General features: G+C 37.0%; 1 protein-coding gene across 1 annotated transcript in view; it reads left to right on the forward strand.

The window, feature by feature from the left end:
• LOC134224766 (pyrokinin-1 receptor) overlaps positions 1-20,923 on the forward strand; it is a 680,810-nt gene that overhangs the window by 101,695 nt on the left and 558,192 nt on the right. The window lies entirely within an intron of this gene.

Genomic DNA, 20,923 nt, shown 5'->3' on the forward strand with positions numbered 1-20,923 from the left:
AATTATAAATGGCCTGCATATAAACAACATCACGATCTTCCAAAATCCAGACCGCATCGTGCTTTCGTGCTGTGCGGTTCTTTCTCTCGTTGCGGAAGGAAGTTTTTAATACTACCCGAAGCTATTTTAATTTCAACGGTGCTTCTTAGCGCTATTTGTACCCACTGATCCCGTTACGATCTTTGCAAGGACCCGTGCCTTCGTTTTACGTTGGACCCGTTTGCGGAAGTAAAATTCCGACAAGCGGTGGTAATCCTGCAGGGACACCGTTCTGGGAAAAAACCTCTTAGAAGGTCACGTCTCCACGCTCAGCAATGAGTATTAACAAAAACAAGAGGAAGGGGGAGTCTCTGAATTCTCCACTTCCTTCAAAGAAACAAGGTTTCAAGACCGTCCTGCCAAAGCGCGGAAAAAATAGAAGGAAGCTGGAGAATTCAGATATTCCTTCTAATTCTAATAATGGAAATAATTCTTCTCCAATCGAACTGAGCAATCAGTTCGATTTGATTAATGATGAAATTGAGCAAATCGAATATACCTCTAGCCCAGGTGATTCGATTCATGCGAAAAAGCAAAGGATTCCGCCAATTGTGGTATCTGTTACCGAGTTTTCTGGCTTCCGGAATGAGATTTTGAGTAACCTTCAGGGGATCAAGGTTTCATTTCAGATCGCTAGGAAGGGTGACTGCCGCGTTTTGCCTGGATCCTTTGACGATCGCAAACGTCTTCTTCAGTATTTAACTGAGAAGCGCCATAAATTCTTCACATACGACGACAAAACTGAACGATTGTTCAAAGTCGTCTTGAAAGGTCTCCCCAGTGATGATAAATCACTGGATGAGATTAAAATTGAAATTTCTCAATTACTTGGATTTTCACCAGTCCAAGTAATTAAGATGAAAAAGAAATCCCATCCTGGTACTTCCCAGAGGGGCATCTCTCAAGAATTTTATTTAGTTCATTTTAACAAAAGTGAACTAAATAATATGAAAAGTTTGGAAAAGGCCTGTATTATGTCCCATGTCCGTGTTACATGGGAACATTTCCGCAGGCCTGGGGGAAATTTCCAAAACCCCACCCAGTGCCGTAAGTGCCAAAAGTGGGGTCATGGAACCAAACATTGTCACATGGATGCTAAATGCATGATTTGTGGTGGAACCTCTCACGCCAAGGACGCATGTCCCGTGAGAGAAGATTCCAATAAATTTAAATGTGCAAATTGTGGGGGCAATCATAAATCCAATTTCTGGGAATGCCCTTCACGCAAAAAAGTTTTGAATTCCCGTGCAAAATTGATGACGGGAAATTCCAATCGGATCCCAGATTCGACGGGTAGAAATTTTTCAAACGCTCAAATTTCGAAACCAGTTACCGGTCGAGCAATTCATACCCACCAAAATTCACAAACAAATTTTGCCGCTCGTCAACGGGTAGCAAGCACTTCAGTAAATTCCAATTTTTCCAATGTACCTACGTATGCAAACATCGCTGCTGGTAGACAAAATTTCTCTTCTCAAAATGAGGTTTATACCCATGTCCCAACGCAAAATAATGGTCATGTTGCCGGTTCAGGTAGCATGACTGCTTCCGATTTTGATTTTTTAACTGAACAATTGCATCACATGATTGATGCAATGTTCAAAGCAAATACCATACCAGAAGCTGTTCAGGTTGGTATAAAGTACACACAAAAAATTGTTATTGGACTCCGTTTCAATGGATCTAAATAATTGTGTGAAAGTTCTAAATTGGAATGCCCGCTCTCTAAAGGGTAAGGAAGATGAATTATTCAACTTCCTAACAGTTCATAATGTGCATATTGCCATTATAACTGAAACCTATTTAAAACCAGGACTCTCCATTAAACGAGATCCAAATTATTTTATCTACAGAAATGATCGTCTTGACAGTGCCTGTGGTGGGGTCGCCATTGTCATCAATAGACGTATCAAACATAAATTATTTTCTTCGTTTGAAACCAAAGTTTTTGAAACCTTGGGAGTTTCTGTTGAAACAAATTTTGGTCAATTTTCCTTCATTGCAGCCTATTTGCCTTTTCAATGCAATGGGCAGCAAAAGAATTTGTTGAAAGCTGATCTTCAAATTCTGACTCGCAACAAATCAAAATTCTTCGTAATTGGTGACTTCAATGCCAAACACCGTACATGGAATAATGCTCAAAGCAATTCCAACGGCAACATTTTATTTGAAGATTGTTCTGCGGGATATTATACTATTCAATATCCCAATGGCCCAACTTGTTTTTCATCCACTCGAAATCCTTCGACAATTGATTTGGTTTTAACGGATTCAAGTCAGCTGTGTGGCCAATTGGTAACTCATGCTGACTTTGACTCTGATCACCTTCCTGTGACATTTGAAATCTCACAAGAAGCCATTTATAATCCAATCAGTTCTACTTTCAATTATCATAGGGCTGATTGGGATTTATATAAAACGTATATCGATAGGAATTTTGATGTTGATATTCCTCTCGATACCAAAAGTGATATTGATAATGCTCTCGTATCTTTGACAAATTTAATTGTCGAAGCCAGAGGCATTGCAATTCCTAAATGTGAAATTAAATTCAACTCCATTATTATTGACGACGATCTTCAGCTACTGATCCGCCTTAAAAATGTGAGGCGAAGGCAATACCAAAGAACTCGCGATCCCGCGTTGAAAGTTATTTGGCGAGATTTGCAAAATGAAATTAAAAAACGTTTCGCTATTCTGAGAAATACCAACTTTGAGAATAATGTCTCGAAGTTGGATCCCAGTTCGAAACCCTTTTGGAAATTAACGAAAATTCTTAAAAAACCTCAAAAGCCAATTCCAGCGCTTAAAGAGGGAAATAAAATTTTATTAACAAATTGCGAAAAGGCTCAAAAACTTGCTCAGCAGTTCGAGAGTGCCCATAATTTTAGTCTAGGTCTCACTAGTCCAATTGAGGATCAGGTTACACGAAGCTTCGAAGACATTCTCGATCAAGATAATGTTTTTGACCCTTCGTTGGGAACTAATTTGGATGAAGTGAGATCTATTACTAGAAAATTTAAAAATATGAAAGCCCCGGGTGATGATGGTATTTTCTACATACTTATCAAAACACTTCCTGAGAGCACTTTATCCTTTTTGGTTAATTTATTTAACAAATGTTTTCAATTGGCATACTTCTCAGATAAATGGAAAAACGCCAAAGTTGTTCCAATTTTGAAGCCGGACAAAAATCCAGCTGTGGCTTCTAGTTATCGCCCAATCAGTTTGCTTTCTTCAATAAGCAAACTGTTTGAAAAGATTATTTTAAATAGAATGATGGTTCATATTAATGACAATTCTATTTTTGCTGATGAGCAATTTGGTTTTCGCCATGGGCATTCAACCACTCATCAGTTATTAAGAGTTACGAACTTAATTCGGCTCAACAAATCTGAAGGATATTCGACTGGAGTTGCTCTTCTTGATATAGAGAAAGCATTTGACAGTGTGTGGCATGAAGGTTTGATTGTAAAATTGATGAATTTTAATTTTCCTCTGTACATTATTAAACTGATCCAAAATTATTTATCAGATCGCTCACTGCAGGTAAACTATCAGAATTCTAAATCTGATAGATTACCTGTAAGAGCTGGTGTTCCCCAAGGCAGCATACTGGGGCCCATTTTGTATAACATTTTTACTTCTGACTTACCTGATTTACCACCAGGGTGTCAAAAATCTTTGTTTGCAGATGACACGGGCCTTTCAGCCAAAGGGCGTAGCCTTCGTGTCATTTGTAGTAGATTGCAAAAAGTTTGGATATTTTCTCCACTTACTTGCAAAAATGGAAAATTTCCCCGAATGCTTCCAAAACTCAGCTTATAATTTTCCCACATAAGCCGAGAGCTTCTTATTTGAAACCTTATAGCAGACATATTGTCACTATGAATGGGGTTCCAATTAATTGGTCTAGCGAAGCTAAATATTTAGGACTTCTGCTAGATCAAAAATTAACTTTTAAAAATCACATTGAAGGCCTTCAAGCCAAATGTAACAAATATATTAAGTGTCTATATCCACTTATAACAGAAAATCAAAACTTTGTCTTAAGAACAAACTTTTGATTTACAAACAAATTTTTAGACCTGCCATGTTGTATGCTGTTCCAATATGGACTAGTTGCTGCAATACCAGAAAGAAGGCACTTCAGAGGATTCAAAATAAAATTCTGAAAATGATTCTGAAGTTGCCTCCGTGGTATAGTACCAATGAACTTCATAGAATTTCTAATATTGAGACATTGCAACAAATGCCCAACAAAATAATTTCCAATTTTAGACAAAAATCGTTGCAATCTTCTATTGCATCGATTAACTCCTTGTACCCTTAGTATAAAATAGGTTAAGATTAGTTTAAGTTGAAAATATTGTAATTCCTACATGGTTCAATTCAACCAGAGGAAAAATTCTAACTGCCAGAGGCAATTGAAATGTATTAATAATAACTGAAAATATAACATAGCAAATAAGGATGATAGTGTTAAGAAAACACGGAACACCTAGTCTTAGAGATGAATGCATGTATTAGATAATTAGCAAAAAAAAACTAGTTAAAAAAAAAAAAAAACGATCTTCCAAAACACCTCGAACTTCCCTGAAGGGTTGTTTACCTCGGGCCACAAGGGTATCCTTTGATTGCTCTCTGGAGGCGTCATTTTTCGAGCAGGACCAAACTACGTGATCGATGTCATCATAATCGACTCCGCACCTACATAAGTTGCTATCGACAAGGTTTATTCTGTACAGATGTGCGTTTAGTGAATAGTGGTTAGACATGAGTCTCGACATCACGCGAATGAAGCCTCGACTTAAGTCCTCACCTCTGAACCACGCTCGCCCAGAAACTTTTGGAACTATGGAAAAAAGCCACCGTCCAAGTTCGTTGTGTGTCCAATTTCTTTGCCAACTTTGAAGAGTACTCTGACGGACTAAGGGCTGTTCATTAAAGAAAGTGGACAAATCGAGTGATTTGACTATGCGTCCAATTTGGGAATCTCGAGCTCGTTCAGTAGCCTCTAGGATGCGAAGGCCGATGGAGGTCCTTCGTAGCTTAGTTGGTTAAAGCACCAGTCTAGCGTACTGTAGGGTCATGGGTTCGAGTCCCATCGAAGGGAAAGTGGTTACCTCCAATTAAGCATATGCGGTATTTCGAAAAATTTCGTTTCAGGTGGTTCGAAACGAAATTCCGCGGAATTTCGCGGAATTTGAGCATGGCGAAATCTGTTTTTTGATTTCGTTTCGTTTCGTAAAATTGCTAAAATTTCGCTAGAAAAAACTAGCTTCTAACGAAATTAAACGGAATTCCGCGGAATTTCGAAACAAATTCAAACTTAAACCAAACTTTATATTATCAAAAATTATGGCTGCGCGGCTGAACAAAATCGTTAAGTTGTTTTCAAAACTTTAGGTTATACAAATTTTTCTATTAACGCTTACTACATAACCCCATTCTTGGTCGACAAATATGTATGTAGTTTTCTTCAATAAAACGTCTTCAGTGTTTCCAAGATTCAAATTAAAATTTGGGGATATTTTTTTTACTATTTGCACAATATAAATGTGGAACCGATCGTGGGACGGCAGCTAGTCCGGGAGAAGGCGAAGTGAAAAAACCTAACTCGCGTAGCAGAAATTTGTTTAACCAGTGTGCAATCGATCGTGTCGAAGAGCACAAAATTATTTAGTGCCGAATCGATAGTGTTGTAATAGAGGTGTGCGCCGGTTCGATATTCGTCGGCGGCGGCGTTTGTCAGAATTTTGGTCGGCGGCGGCGACGTTTTCGGCGTCACGCCGAAAGCCTTTTTAGCCGGCGGCGGCGGCGTGAATCGGCGTGGCGATTTTTTTATTACGTTTCTCAAGAAAATATTTTTTTTTGCATTTTTTCGGAATGCTTTTAAGATTTTTATTTTCAAAGAAAAAATCTTTCGCATGAAAAATTCAATGAAGTTCTCCATTAAATACTATAAGTTTTTCCTAAATCTGGAAATTATTTTCGAATTTTTCATGGGAACTACTTTGAGGTTTCGAGAAATCTAAGAAGAAATCCAAGAGAAGCTCTTTAGAATTCCTAAATAAAATTGTTAGAAGTTTCAACATAAAATTCGTCGCAATTTACATGAGAAACTTCAGAATTTCCACGAGAAATTGTTTTTAACTTCTATAGGAAAATCTTCGGAAATTCACGGAAAGTTATTGTTGAGATTCTGTTGAGCATTCTTCGAAATTTACACAGACAATTCTTCACAATTGTAGGAAAGGCTGGTAGAATGGATGTTTTAACGTTGGCTTTCTCAGTCTAGAATAATTAAGACAACTAGTTTGACATGGCCAATAATAAAATAGAGAGAGAGAGAGACTCTAAGACTCTAAGAAGTTTTCAAGGAAAATTCTCTGGAATATTCACGAGAAGTTCTCCGGAACGTTAAAGGGAAACTTCTTATGAATTTTGTGCGAAGGATGATGATGATACTACCATCTTTTGTAGCAAGGCACCTGCCGATAGCACTGGCCATATCTGCCAAACGATTTGATCATGATTATATTATTGTTTGTATTTCATCAAACTCCTGTATGAAGGGCCAAAAATGGGTGGGGTGGTTCCACAAGCAGAGACACTTATGCGAATCCACGGGGTGAATAGAGAATCTCCTTCCAGAAGAAAGTTAGTACATACAATAATATAGCCTAGCCCTCGTTTCCCAGATTGACCCAATAGATGGGGAGAAGAGCCCGCCCTTTATCCACGAAATGTTAACAATAGGAAGTTGGCAATTCCACTCTTCCTATCCAAATCGCTTCAATTGGGTGCCCTGATGGTTTGATTTGAATATATAGTCATATAGTTTTAATATACGGTTATAATAAATATAATGGAATTTTCTCACCAAATTTCAAATCGTTTGACCTGGTTTGACCACAAGATCCTTTCTTCAATATAAGTTCGTTTAGTGATTAACTGTTGTCTTCAGAGATGGGAAAACCAATTGTCCTTCGAGGAATATCTTTGATAAAATCAGCATATAGGTTTTGCTTCAATTGAAATAGATTTCTTGAATCCTGAAAAGATGATGTGATAAGACGGAAGGCAGTATAATCATAATAACATAAGTATGATTCTTAAAACTAATATGCACCTCATCCAAAATGCACCCTGATGTTTTTATCAATACTTGAGAAAAAAGATTTTAATTCGCAGATAATCAATAAAACTGTGGTGGACCGGTTTTATAATCAGAAAAGGACGATTCGCATTGAATGATTACTCTCTAGACCTTTAATGTCGTTTCAAAGTTCATCAGAATAGAACTCTTACATATGAAATACTTTTGTCTTTACTCAGGAGATGTGTTAATATTATGTATGTATTATTTAAATTTCTTCTAATAGATTTTTATACAAAAATTCTTAATCTTCATTTTCCTCATTATACCTACCATTATACTCAAGATTTTAAAATTTCTGTTTTATTATTTATAATATTATAAGAAAAATAATAAATATTATAATATTATAAATATAGAAAATAATGTATTTTAGGTATTATTGTTCAAAACTACATTACGATTGGAAAGGCGTTCAAATTTCCAGAATATCGACAAAAGTAGATATTTTGGTAACACTCAAATGTGCCGAAATGAATTTGTAATGGTTATACTATATGCAAATATATTAACCGCAAATTATAGTTTCTCGATGAACGGATACAAAATTGAAACAGGGAGACGAACAATTTAGAAATACATTGCTATTTATCTAGATAATTATGTAATGTAATTATGTATGTTCGATCACAATCTGTATGCAACTCATCTACTGATCTATTGATTGTTTCATCCTAAAAAAGCAGTATGCAGTTACTGTTTATTTTTGTTCGTTCGTGTGACGCTCGTGTTATATGCACATCAGTTGGGCTAGTATGAATTTCAAAATCAAATACTTCGCACACGATTATCATGAAAAATCATTTGGAGTTTTCTGAAGACTAGTTCATAATTGATAAAATTTTTTAATATAAAACCTGAGCGTCTTGTGTTTTAATCTTATAATTTTGCGGAATAACAGCTTAAAAGATAAAAGAAAACATGTACGGTTAGAACGCGAATATAATTAGTAATAAAAATGATTGATATATGAGAAATCCTAAGACCACACTTATTGAAACATATTTTTTGGAAACAAGATGTGTTGCCCAGGGAGCGTTGATAAAACACACGTTTTGTTTTTGCTCCATAAATATTCCGGGTGTGTCCGTTGTCCCGACCATAATAACACTTTACTTTCCTCTGGGATTCCTCCGGAATAATCTCCACAAACTCTTTCGGAAATTTATTTACTCAGAAATGAACAACTCTAGGGTTGAAAGTTTCTTTAATTGAGAAAGAATAAAAAATATTCAGGAATCAGGAATTCCAGGAATTCCAATTCTATCACAGCCCTACAAACCTGCTACAAACTTATATAGACCGAATTACGCTAAAATCTAAACTATCTCGTTTGGTGCCGTAATGACGGTTACCAAACGGTCGGTAATCCGTCGCTGATTCTACGATCTTGCCGTTCATCCTTTCCTTGCCATTTTTGCTCCTCGATAGTTCACCAGCCGGCCACTATTCAGCCGCCACTTAGTCGCAATGATCAGTTGTCGCCGCACACCAGCCGAGACACCAAAAGCGCGGTTCCCAATATCGTAGCCGTAGTACTATTTAGGTAACATAGTAATACCTCATTCAAAACCACCTAACCAAAAGCACTCTTCTCCTGACAACGCCCTGGAAAGGGATTCCATGCCTACCAAGAAAACTGTCGTTACGCTTGTTGCAATCTAGCAGCTTTGGGTTAAGACGCCATCCCCTTTGATACGTAGAAGAATACCGGGGTGCAAAACTGTTTCAATCTGTTAACAGTACTGCATATAATTATTACTAAAACTAGAACTTATTTGTCTGCTTCTCTGAAGCCAGAAGCAATAGGATATATACAAAATTATACTTAATGATACTCGTCTCCAATCCGCCGCAAATAGCCGCAACACTCCTTGCCAGATAAACGAAAGATTTTCACATCACAATTCAAAATTTGTTGAAAACTTCAGATTAGAGAGAAAAATGAAGAGCAGGAAAAAAAACTGTCATGCCTGTTCAAGGCCTACTTCCTGTTTTATTATGAATTTTGTGCGAAGGATTGCTCAAAATGTAGATTTCAATCAAAAAAATTTTTGGATTTCAACAGAAAATAGTTCGCAATTTGTTTGGACTTCCACAGGAAATTTTTTGTACAATAGACGTTCGATAACTGGAAGTCATTTAACTGCAATGCTACTGCAATTCGATAGTTACATCAGTTTTGCAGTTATCGGACAGCTGAACTTCAAAACGATTTCAAATTCGATGATAGCTGCATTGCACTGCACAATCAGGTGCACTTCTGTTGCATCTGATGTCATCTGACAATCATTTGACGTCTAGAATGCGTCGCAGTTATCGAACGGCCTGTGCTAACTGAAACGAAAACATGTTGCAGTTATCGAACGACTTGTGTATTGTCCATAAGAAATTCTTGGGAAATTCCATTGGCCGAAAGCGACATACGACCGAATTGGTAATTTGGCTGAAAAAGTCGTTTGCCCTAACAGGTCGTTTGGCCGAAATGATCGTTTGACCGAAAAGGTCATCAGCCCGAAAATGCCGTTTGGTCGAAATGGTCGTTTGACAGAATGGGCTATTTAGCCGAAAATATCGTTTGGGCCAATTCCGAGCAAAAATGAATAACTAATTGATAACAAATTCTATTATCCGGTTATCGAACATATTGATAACTGAACTTGTTATCATTTTGGCTGAAATAACAGCCAACATAACAAAAATGATACCAGAATTTTGTTCCTGAAATAACTGCCTGAAAACAAATTAGGTTATCACTGATACCAAATTGATAACACATTTTGTTATACATGTTATTCACTCAAATAACTAATTTAGTTATTATTTAGTTATCAGCCATCACTGTTTTATCGACCAAAATAGTTAAATCTTCTTTGCCGACTTCGTTACGCATTGAAAAAAACGTTGGCATTCACTGGGATTCGAACTCGGATCGAATGATTGTACGGCGTCGTCACTAGGCACTCACCCAATTACGCTTTCTTGAGGAGCGGGAGAGAAGAGCACTACGCTTTCTACGATCTTGCATTTACTGAAGACTATTTATAATCAAATCATGATACCATAACCACTTATGTAAAGAACAGTCGGCTGGACAGAGTGCGAAGCAGAATAACTTATTAATAACAAACTTAATTATCCAGTTGATAACTAGAATTGTTATCATTCTGGTTGAATTACAAGACAACATAAAAAAAAGAATAACCGAAATGAATTTCATTCAAAATAGCGAATCGGCAATCAATTAGGATAAATACAGTTCATCGTCCTTTTATTGAATACATTTCGTTTTCAGTTGTGACCAATTAAATAATAGACTTAGGTTAATTTTTCTCTCTTATATTATCAATCATTAGGTTGCTAGTAGCACCATGCTGTAAATCGATTTCGGTTATAGGTTTTACTCAAACTAAACCACAGCCTTGCATTTCACAGTGAAATGTTTCATGTTTTCATATGCATATTTCCATGAGTCGACCGTCCTTTCAACATCGACTATTGGAGGTTTGAGTGCAGATGATCTTGCTCGTTTGGTTTAAACTGTCAGTAGTTGAGCAATTTTACTCTTCGGTTGAGCACATTAATAAATCGACTAAAGTGCGATCATAATTGTTTTCTCCACAACACACCAGAACTTTGAAATTTCTTGATTATCTGACACTTCCAGTTAAATTTTCCGCTTCCCCATATACATAAGCACTGTGTATCCCAAGACGAATTATATTGCGGTTTGTCAAGACTATTCACCGTTCCTGAATGAGCACATGCCCTTGGATCATATGTTCCGGGAGCTGCAAGGCCATTTTAAGTACTTATCAAACTACAACGCTTGGTTCTCAGATACATATTTCATTATTCAACAACACCTGAAATGAAAGCAAAGTTAATAATCATAGTATAAAACAGATAGGAAAATTTCAATTTTTGTGGAAATTCCTATGTTGACAGAGAAATAAACAAATCAGTAGATATCGTTAGTAACGAGGAAAATCACAGTCTGCTTAGACGAAAATTTCAGTTCAGTGTATGAAAAACAGCTCTTGTCACACTATTCATAGCATTGGCCGGGTACATTTAGCAGAAGTATTGTGCCTTGTTGACATCTTTTATGATCATTTGTTCAAGGCTTCTGGCTTCAAGGCTTCAAGGCTTCAACAGATCTGGTATTCATCGCTACAAACTAGAAATACTAGAATAAGAGATCGGCGAAGACGCCATCTTGTTTCCAATCGAACCGTCAAAAGCGGTTCCATTTCGACTTGTTTACTTTTTGCACCCATAAGAAGCAAGCAAAAAGTTCAAGTGCTGCCAGTATCATTTTCACGATTTCATGCATTTTCATACGTTGCCATTTCGACAGTTTTTCACTCCGCCGGTCTCTGGTTATAGGGTTGCTACTACAAACCACCGCGTGGCGGTCAAATTTTCATAATTATCAAAGTAGCTTTTTTGCTACAGGTTTGTTTTTCTTAGGCGCCTATCTGGCGCTTATTTTTGGTTGCGTCGAAAACTAAGCGGATAAGTAGATTTTTTTTATGCGCTGTACAATATGTTTGAAAGAATAGAATGCTTAGCCCGATAACCGAACGAGGCGAAATTTAGAAGAAAATACCAAATTTGTATTGATAATACATTTTGTTATTATTCAGTTATCAGTTAATCACATGATTGATAACTAAATATCAAGATGATAATAAGGATAACTTATCCTGTTATCAGTTTGATATCATTTCAGTTATCTGCCTTTGCTCGGGATAGGTCATACTGCCAAATAAAAATAACTGAACGGGTAATTTAGTTAAAAATATATATCCGTTTGGCCTAATGACCGAAATTTCGTAACCTCTCTACTTTTTAAGTCGATACCGTCATCTAAGCCAAAAGTCATCTAACCAAATCCCATTAAGCCGAATTGATGCAAACTGTTATCAGGTCGAAAATGGTTTGACCGAAAGCGACATACAGCTGAAAAACCCAGATTAATCCACCTAGCGTTGGTAATGCCTTTCCCGCATTTAGTTAAGACACCAACCTTATATGGGGTTCATATGGTCCGATGTACCATTTTCTTCATAATTTTTAAACGCAATGGCCGATCGTTATAAAATTAAATAGTGATCAACAAGGCTGTGTGCCCTGTGGAATGAAACTTGTTGCAAGAAAATCGGTTAAGGGTTACTATACGAACAGTTGTCTAATGTTTTTATAGCTTTTTTGCACACACATACACACATACACACCGCATACATACACACGGGCAGACAGACATGGGCTGACAAAAACTTATTTAACCGAATAGATCATTTGACCGAAAATGCCGTTTGATAGGAATGGTCATTGGTCATTTGGCCCGGAAATGTCCTTTCTGCAAATCTATCCTTTCTCCAAACGGCATTTAATGTCAAATGACCTATCCAGCTAAACGCCATTTTGCCAAAATGATAAATTCACGGCACTTTTCAAAGAAGGTTGCAGAAAGGACATTTTTGGGCCAAATGGCTATTTCTGCCAAATGACAACCCAGACGACCCCACATCCCATAAGAATGCACGTTTAAAATCGTTTGCCGATCCAAATTTCATCAAAATCGCATTGTGGTGCACAGATAATAAGTTTATATCCGGCACAGTAGGCTATTTTACGAGTTTATTTCAGTTTCATTTGTTGACATCCCATATTCTAGCAAGCAAACTCAAATGAGATCGGATTATCTGTGAAGCAGAGCTTGTTATCACAAACTATATCGCAATGTATAACAAACAAACTCGCTTAAAAATCGTGGCATTACCTGCACGGTCGGATAAGAAATATACATATATCGCCTTTACTTTTGTACGAAAAAAGTGTTTTCGCGACTGGTATATGATTAGTTTGTGCACTTAGGCATCGCATAACAGAAAAACAATTCTGGGAATTCTTACCGAAAGATGTTTTTGACCAGATGGTCTATTCGGTTGAATGACTTTTTCAGCCGAACGGCATTTTAGCCAAATGACCTGTTAGGGCAAACAACTTTTTACAAGTCCGGCCAAATGTTCCTTTTTCGCTGTACGTCGATTTTGGCCAAGCCAGTATTAACCTGATAACAGTTTCCGTTAAACTTTCAGTTTTGCTAAATGGTACTTAGCTTGATGTTTTTTGATCATAAGGCCAGTATCGACTTAAAAGTAAAGAGACTACGGAATTTTGTTCAATGGTCAATTGACAAAAAGTCCATTTGGATAAACGAGCGCTATATTACCCGTTCAGTCAAATGGCCCATTCTGTCAAAAATCCTTTTCGGCTAAACGGCATTTTCGGCCAACGATCGTTTCGGCCAGACGACCTGTTAGGGTAAACGGCTTTTCGGCATATTACCAGTTTACCGCCCAAGATTTTCTTATCGAAAATAGAAAGAATTTTCTGCAGAAATCCAAAAAATCCTTCAAAATTCTAAGCAACTTATCCGCTGTTTTCAAGTTGACTAGGCCAAACTAGCCATCTAGTGTTGAACTAAACCCTGCGACTGTTGAACTAAACACTCAACAGAAACTCAATTGGAACTTTCTATGGATATTCTGAATATTTTCCTGTAGAAATTTGGAACAGCTTCCCGTGAAAACTCTGAAGAGATTCTCATGTAAATTCCAAACAATTTTCCTTGGTAAATCCAAGGAGCTCTCCTTAGTAATTCCAAAGAGATCTCGAAAATTGTAATTCATGTCTAAAATCCGAAAATAATTTCCAAATAAATATTTTGGAAAAACTTAGAATTTTCTGGAAGTTCATAAAATGTTTGAGGTGAAAAAAAATCTCCCATTAATGTCTTGAAAATATCCAAAATGACCAATTCAGCCGAACGACACTTTCGACCGAATATCCATTTCGGTCAAATGGCCCCTTTCGGCCAAACTACTATTTCGGCCAAAGGGCATATTCGGCTATTAAGCTTTTCGACGTTTTTTTTTCAGTCAAAGGAACTGTTCGACCAAATAACCTTATGCTAGATACCTTAGCAAAGTCTGAAAGCATAATGAGAGCATATACAAAACATATTTTGATTTTGACATGATGATGACAAAATGATTTATAATTTGTTTTCAAATATGAATCATTATGATTGAGTACATATTTTTATCTCATTTTGCTGTATATAACTAAATAGAATGGTAGGACATCAAAATGTGTATTTATTTTGTTATCAGAAACCAATATCAAAATTAGTTTTGGATATCAGACCGCATCGTGCTTTCGTGCTGTGCGGTTCTTTCTCTCTTGCGGAAGGAAGTTTTTAATACTACCCGAAGCTATTTTAATTTCAACGGTGCTTCTTAGCGCTATTTGTACCCACTGATCCCGTTACGATCTTTGCAAGGACCCGTGCCTTCGTTTTACGTTGGACCCGTTTGCGGAAGTAAAATTCCGACAAGCGGTGGTAATCCTGCAGGGACACCGTTCTGGGAAAAAACCTCTTAGTAGGTCACGTCTCCACGCTCAACAATGAGCATTAATTAAAACAAGAGGAAGGGGGAGTCTCTGAATTCTCCACTTCCTTCAAAGAAACAAGGTTTCAAGACCGTCCTGCCAAAGCGCGGAAAAAATAGAAGGAAGCTGGAGAATTCAGATATTTCTTCTAACTCTAATATCGGAAATAATTCTTCTCCAATCGAACTGAGCAATCAGTTCGATTTGATTAATGATGAAATTGAGCATATCGAATATACCTCTAGCCCAGGTGATTCGATTCATGCGAAAAAGCAAAGGATTCCGCCAATTGTGGTATCTGTTGCCGAGTTTTCTGGCTTCCGGAATGAGATTTTGAGTAACCTTCAGGGGATCAAGGTTTCATTTCAGATTGCTAGGAAGGGTGACTGCCGCGTTTTGCCGGGATCCTTTGACGATCGCAAACGTCTTCTTCAGTATTTAACTGAGAAGCGCCATAAATTCTTCACATACGACGACAAAACTGAGCGATTGTTCAAAGTCGTCTTGAAAGGTCTCCCCTGTGATGACAAATCACTGGATGAGATTAAAATTGAAATTTCTCAATTACTTGGATTTTCACCAGTCCAAGTAATTAAGATGAAAAAGAAATCCCACTCTGGTACTTCCCAGAGGGGCATTTCTCAAGAATTTTATTTAGTTCATTTTAACAAAAGTGAACTAAATAATATGAAAAGTTTGGAAAAGGCCTGTATTATGTCCCATGTCCGTGTTACATGGGAACATTTCGCAGGCCTGGGGGAAATTTCCAAAACCCCACCCAGTGCCGTAAGTGCCAGAAGTGGGGTCATGGAACCAAACATTGTCACATGGATGCTAAATGCATGATTTGTGGTGGAACCTCTCACGCCAAGGACGCATGTCCTGTGAGAGAAGATTCCAATAAATTTAAATGTGCAAATTGTGGGGGCAATCATAAATCCAATTTCTGGGAATGCCCTTCACGCAAAAGTTTTGAATTCCGTGCAAAATTGATGACGGAAATTCCAATCGGATCCCAGATTCGACGGGTAGAAATTTTTCAAACGCTCAAATTTCGAAACCAGTTACCGGTCGAGCAATCCATACCCACCACAATTCACAAACAAATTTTGCCGCTCGTCAACGGGTAGCAAGCACTTCAGTAAATTCCAATTTTTCCAATGTACCTACGTATGCAAACATCGCTGCTGGTAGACCAAATTTCTCTTCTCAAAATGAGGTTTATACCCATGTCCCAACGGAAAATAATGGTCATGTTGCCGATTCAGGTAGCATGACTGCTTCCGATTTTGATTTTTTAACTGTACAATTGCATCACATGATTGATGCAATGTTCAAAGCAAATACCATACCAGAAGCTGTTCAGGTTGGTATAAAGTACACACAAAAAATTGTTATCGGACTCCGTTTTAATGGATCTAAATAATTGTGTGAAAGTACTAAATTGGAATGCCCGCTCTCTAAAGGGTAAGGAAGATGAATTATTCAACTTCCTAACAGTTCATAATGTGCATATTGCCATTATAACTGAAACCTATTTAAAACCAGGACTCTCCATTAAAAAAGATCCAAATTATTTTATCTACAGAAATGATCGTCTTGACAGCGCCTGTGGTGGGGTCGCCATTGTCATTAATAGACGTATCAAACATAAATTATTTTCTTCGTTTGAAACCAAAGTTTTTGAAACCTTGGGAGTTTCTGTTGAAACAAATTTTGGTCAATTTTCCTTCATTGCAGCCTATTTGCCTTTTCAATGCAATGGGCAGCAAAAGAATTTGTTGAAAGCTGATCTTCAAATTCTGACTCGCATCAAATCAAAATTCTTCGTAATTGGTGACTTCAATGCCAAACACCGTTCATGGAATAATGCTCAAAGCAATTCCAACGGCAACATTTTATTTGAAGATTGTTCTGCGGGATATTATACTATTCAATATCCCAATGGCCCAACTTGTTTTTCATCCACTCGAAATCCTTCGACAATTGATTTGGTTTTAACGGATTCAAGTCAGCTGTGTGGCCAATTGGTAACTCATGCTGACTTTGACTCTGATCACCTTCCTGTGACATTTGATATCTCACAAGAAGCCATTCATAATCCAATCAGCTCTACTTTCAATTATCATAGGGCTGATTGGGATTTATATAAAACGTATATCGATAGGAATTTTGATGTTGATATTCCTCTCGATACCAAAAGTGATATTGATAATGCTCTCGTATCTTTGACAAATTTAATTGTCGAAGCCAGAGGCATTGCAATTCCTAAATGTGAAATTAAATTCAACTCCATTATTATTGACGACGATCTTCAGCTACTGATCCGTCTTAAAAATGTGAGGAGAAGGCAATACCAAAGAACTCGCGATCCCGCGTTGAAAGTTATTTGGCGAGATTTGCAAAATGAAATTAAAAAACGTTTCGCTATTCTGAGAAATACCAACTTTGAGAATAATGTCTCGAAGTTGGATCCCAGTTCGAAACCCTTTTGGAAATTAACGAAAATTCTTAAAAAACCCCAAAAGCCAATTCCAGCGCTTAAAGAGGGAAATAAAATTTTATTAACAAATAGCGAAAAGGCTCAAAAACTTGCTCAGCAGTTCGAGAATGCCCATAATTTTAGTCTAGGTCTCACTAGTCCAATTGAGGATCAGGTTACACGAAGCTTCGAAGACATTCTCGATCAAGATAATGTTTTTGACCCTTCGTTGGGAACTAATTTGGATGAAGTGAGATCTATTACTAGAAAATTTAAAAATATGAAAGCCCCGGGTGATGATGGTATTTTCTACATACTTATCAAAAACTTCCTGAGAGCTCTTTATCCTTTTGGTTAATTTATTTAACAAATGTTTTCAATTGGCATACTTTCCAGATAAATGGAAAACGCCAAAGTTGTTCCAATTTTGAAGCCGGACAAAATCCAGCTGAGGCTTCTAGTTATCGCTCAATCAGTTTGCTTTCTTCAATAAGCAAACTGTTTGAAAAGATTATTCTAAATAGAATGATGGTTCATATTAATGACAATTCTATTTTTGCTGATGAGCAATTTGGTTTTCGCCATGGGCATTCAACCACTCATCAGTTATTAAGAGTTACGAATTTAATTCGGCTCAACAAATCTGAAGGATATTCGACTGGAGTTGCTCTTCTTGATATAGAGAAAGCATTTGACAGTGTTTGGCATGAAGGTTTGATTATAAAATTGATGAATTTTAATTTTCCTCTGTACATTATTAAACTGATCCAAAATTATTTATCAGATCGCTCACTTCAGGTAAAATATCAGAATTCTAAATCTGATAGATTACCTGTAAGGGCTGGTGTCCCCCAAGGCAGCGTACTGGGGCCCATTTTGTATAACATTTTTACTTCTGACTTACCTGATTTACCACCAGGGTGTAAAAAATCTTTGTTTGCAGATGACACGGGCCTTTCAGCCAAAGGGCGAAGCCTTCGTGTCATTTGTAGTAGATTGCAAAAAAGTTTGGATATTTTCTCCACTTACTTGCAAAAATTCCCTATTTCTTCCAAAACGCAGCTTATAATTTTCCCACATAATCCGAGAGCTTCTTATTTGAAACCTTCTAGCAGACATATTATCACTATGAATGGGGTTCCAATTAATTGGTCTAGCGAAGCTAAATATTTAGGACTTCTGCTAGATCAAAAATTAACTTTTAAAAATCACATTGAAGGCCTTCAAGCCAAATGTAACAAATATATTAAGTGTCTATATCCACTTATAAACAGAAAATCAAAACTTTGTCTTAAGAACAAACTTTTGATGTACAAACAAATTTTTAGACCTGCCATGTTGTATGCTGTGCCAATATGGACTAGTTGCTGCAATACCAGAAAGAAGGCACTCCAGAGGATTCAAAATAAAATTTTGAGAATGATTTTGAAGTTGCCTCCGTGGTATAGTACCAATGAACTTCATAGAATTTCTAATATTGAGACATTGCAACAAATGTCCAACAAAATAATTTCCAATTTCAGACAAAAATCGTTGCAATCTTCTATTGCAACGATTAGCTCCTTGTACCCTTAGTATAAATTAGGTTAAGTTTAGTTTAAGTAGAAAACATTGTAATTCCTACATGGTTCAATTCAACCAGAGGAAAAATTCTAACTGCTAGAGGTAATTGAAATGTATTAATAATAACTACAAATATAACATAGCAAATAAGGATGATGGTGTTAAGAAAACACGTAACACCTAGTTTAAGAATGCATGTATTAGATAATTAGCAAATAAAATTAGTTGAAAAAAAAAGGAAAAAAAAAAAGAAAAAAAGTTTTGGATATCAAATTAAGTAAACATAATCGATGGTTCGCGAGAATCAGATGCTTTTGATGTGCTTGTGCGGTCGATATGTCAATAGATTTTATTAATCGCAATGCTGTACTTGGAAACATGCCTCAGAGACGTTTACTTAGGAGTATCAAATTTTCTGTCGGAATTAAGTGAAAAAAAGTAGATCATGTTTGTTTGTTGCTTGAAAGACAAATGTTCAGCATTCAGAGGTCACGTACAGTCCTTATTTATTTAGTAGGCAGAACGATCGGCCGGTCATGGCATAATTTGTTCTGCTTTGTGCGGTTAGCAGAACGATCGTCCGATCATCGAAATGTTGTTCTGTTTTGTGCGGGTGAGTAAATTAATTAGAAAGTGAAGATGCAGTTCGCGTCAGTAAGCAGAAAGATCGGCCGGTCATCGATAATATTGTTCTGCTTAGTGCGGTCGGTAATTAAAATAATTAGTGTTCGTTCGATTATGATTTGAATTGATCAAACTACACGCTATACACGGCATACCGTTTACCAAAACGAACCCTGCCACAATACCTACCCCATATGTCCAACATCCCAGTGATTTCTCGTGGAAGTGCAGATGACTCGTCGGCTTCTATCAAAGCGAGTATCATGTCAACATTTCCTACCCATTCCTCAATTGACCTGCATTCGGACACGGCTGGCGCTGGTATTGCTTATTTTTGGGTCACCAGTTCTTACACATTGAAGATGATGTTAGTCCCAAACTTCATCTGTTGGTTCAGCTGACCTGGCAATAACGGAGTAGCAACCGTGGGCGGTCAATCATGCTCTCATGCTCATGCTCATGCTCAAATTAAGTAAACATAATCGAAGATTTCACAACATTAAAACAAGTTATCGAATTGCTCTCAAGCTTGCTTCTACCAAATAGTCTTTTCGTTTCGGTTAAACTACATATTCGCCCAAACAACGTTCAGCCTTGTGGTCTTCGGCCAAATGGCTGTCTGCCGAACGACTCTACAAATTCAATTTCAATGATATGTTTTTTATTTCAGCGGGAAATTCTTCGCAATTTTTACACGAAATTTTTAGCCTAGTTTTTTTTACGCAGAGCTTTCCGAAATTTTAACAAGAAATTGTATAGAATTTTCATGAAAATCTTATGCATTTTAGAAAGGTGCACAAGATTCTTCTAATGAGCAAAAGTATGTTATATATATGTGGACGAATAAGAAGGAATAAGTTATGGTCGTTGCACCCTTTTCAAATGTTGGTCTAGTAAAACCAATTCTCTATCTGCAGAAGTGAGTATCCCACTAAATAAAAAAATAAATCTAAGCATTCATTTTCAAATTTTTACTTAGCTCAATACTATGAAACCACGCTGACAAGGCAATATGTAGTATGCTTCATCATAATTACATAATTCTTAAGTGAACTAATGTTTTAAACGAAATTTGAATCCGTATATGAGAAATCCCAAAAATGCTAGGGTATTGCCTTAACGTCGATTTATCACAGACTGCCTCTTCTGTTATTATAACTCTATTGGTCACAAAACAGTTATTTTACTTCGAAAAAGTGAAATCAGAATCGCGTACATAATGTAAAACCAATTTATTAAAAATTCCGCGAAAAAAAAAATTAAAATTTCGTTTCGTTTCGAAAAATTTCGAATTAAATGAACCTTGATTTCGTATCGTTTCGAAGACTCGAAAGTAAATCCATATTTCGTTTCGTTTCGATCCGAATCAACATAGACATTTCAAATTTCGTTTCGTTTCGTTTCGTTAGGAAAAAGTGTGTTATCGCATACCCTTAGACATGTATTCGAGATCAAGGCCCGCCAACACTTCTCTAATAGGCTTTGGTTGTTTTCCTCGGACCCGGAGATGTTCAGTTAATGCATATCTGGGGCCACGATTCTCCTCGCACGCCCACACGACATGATCAATGTCCTGATAATCCTCGCCG

The sequence above is a fragment of the Armigeres subalbatus genome, chromosome 3, assembly GCF_024139115.2.
Source record: "Armigeres subalbatus isolate Guangzhou_Male chromosome 3, GZ_Asu_2, whole genome shotgun sequence".
In the NCBI taxonomy this organism is placed as follows: Eukaryota; Metazoa; Arthropoda; class Insecta; order Diptera; family Culicidae; genus Armigeres; species Armigeres subalbatus.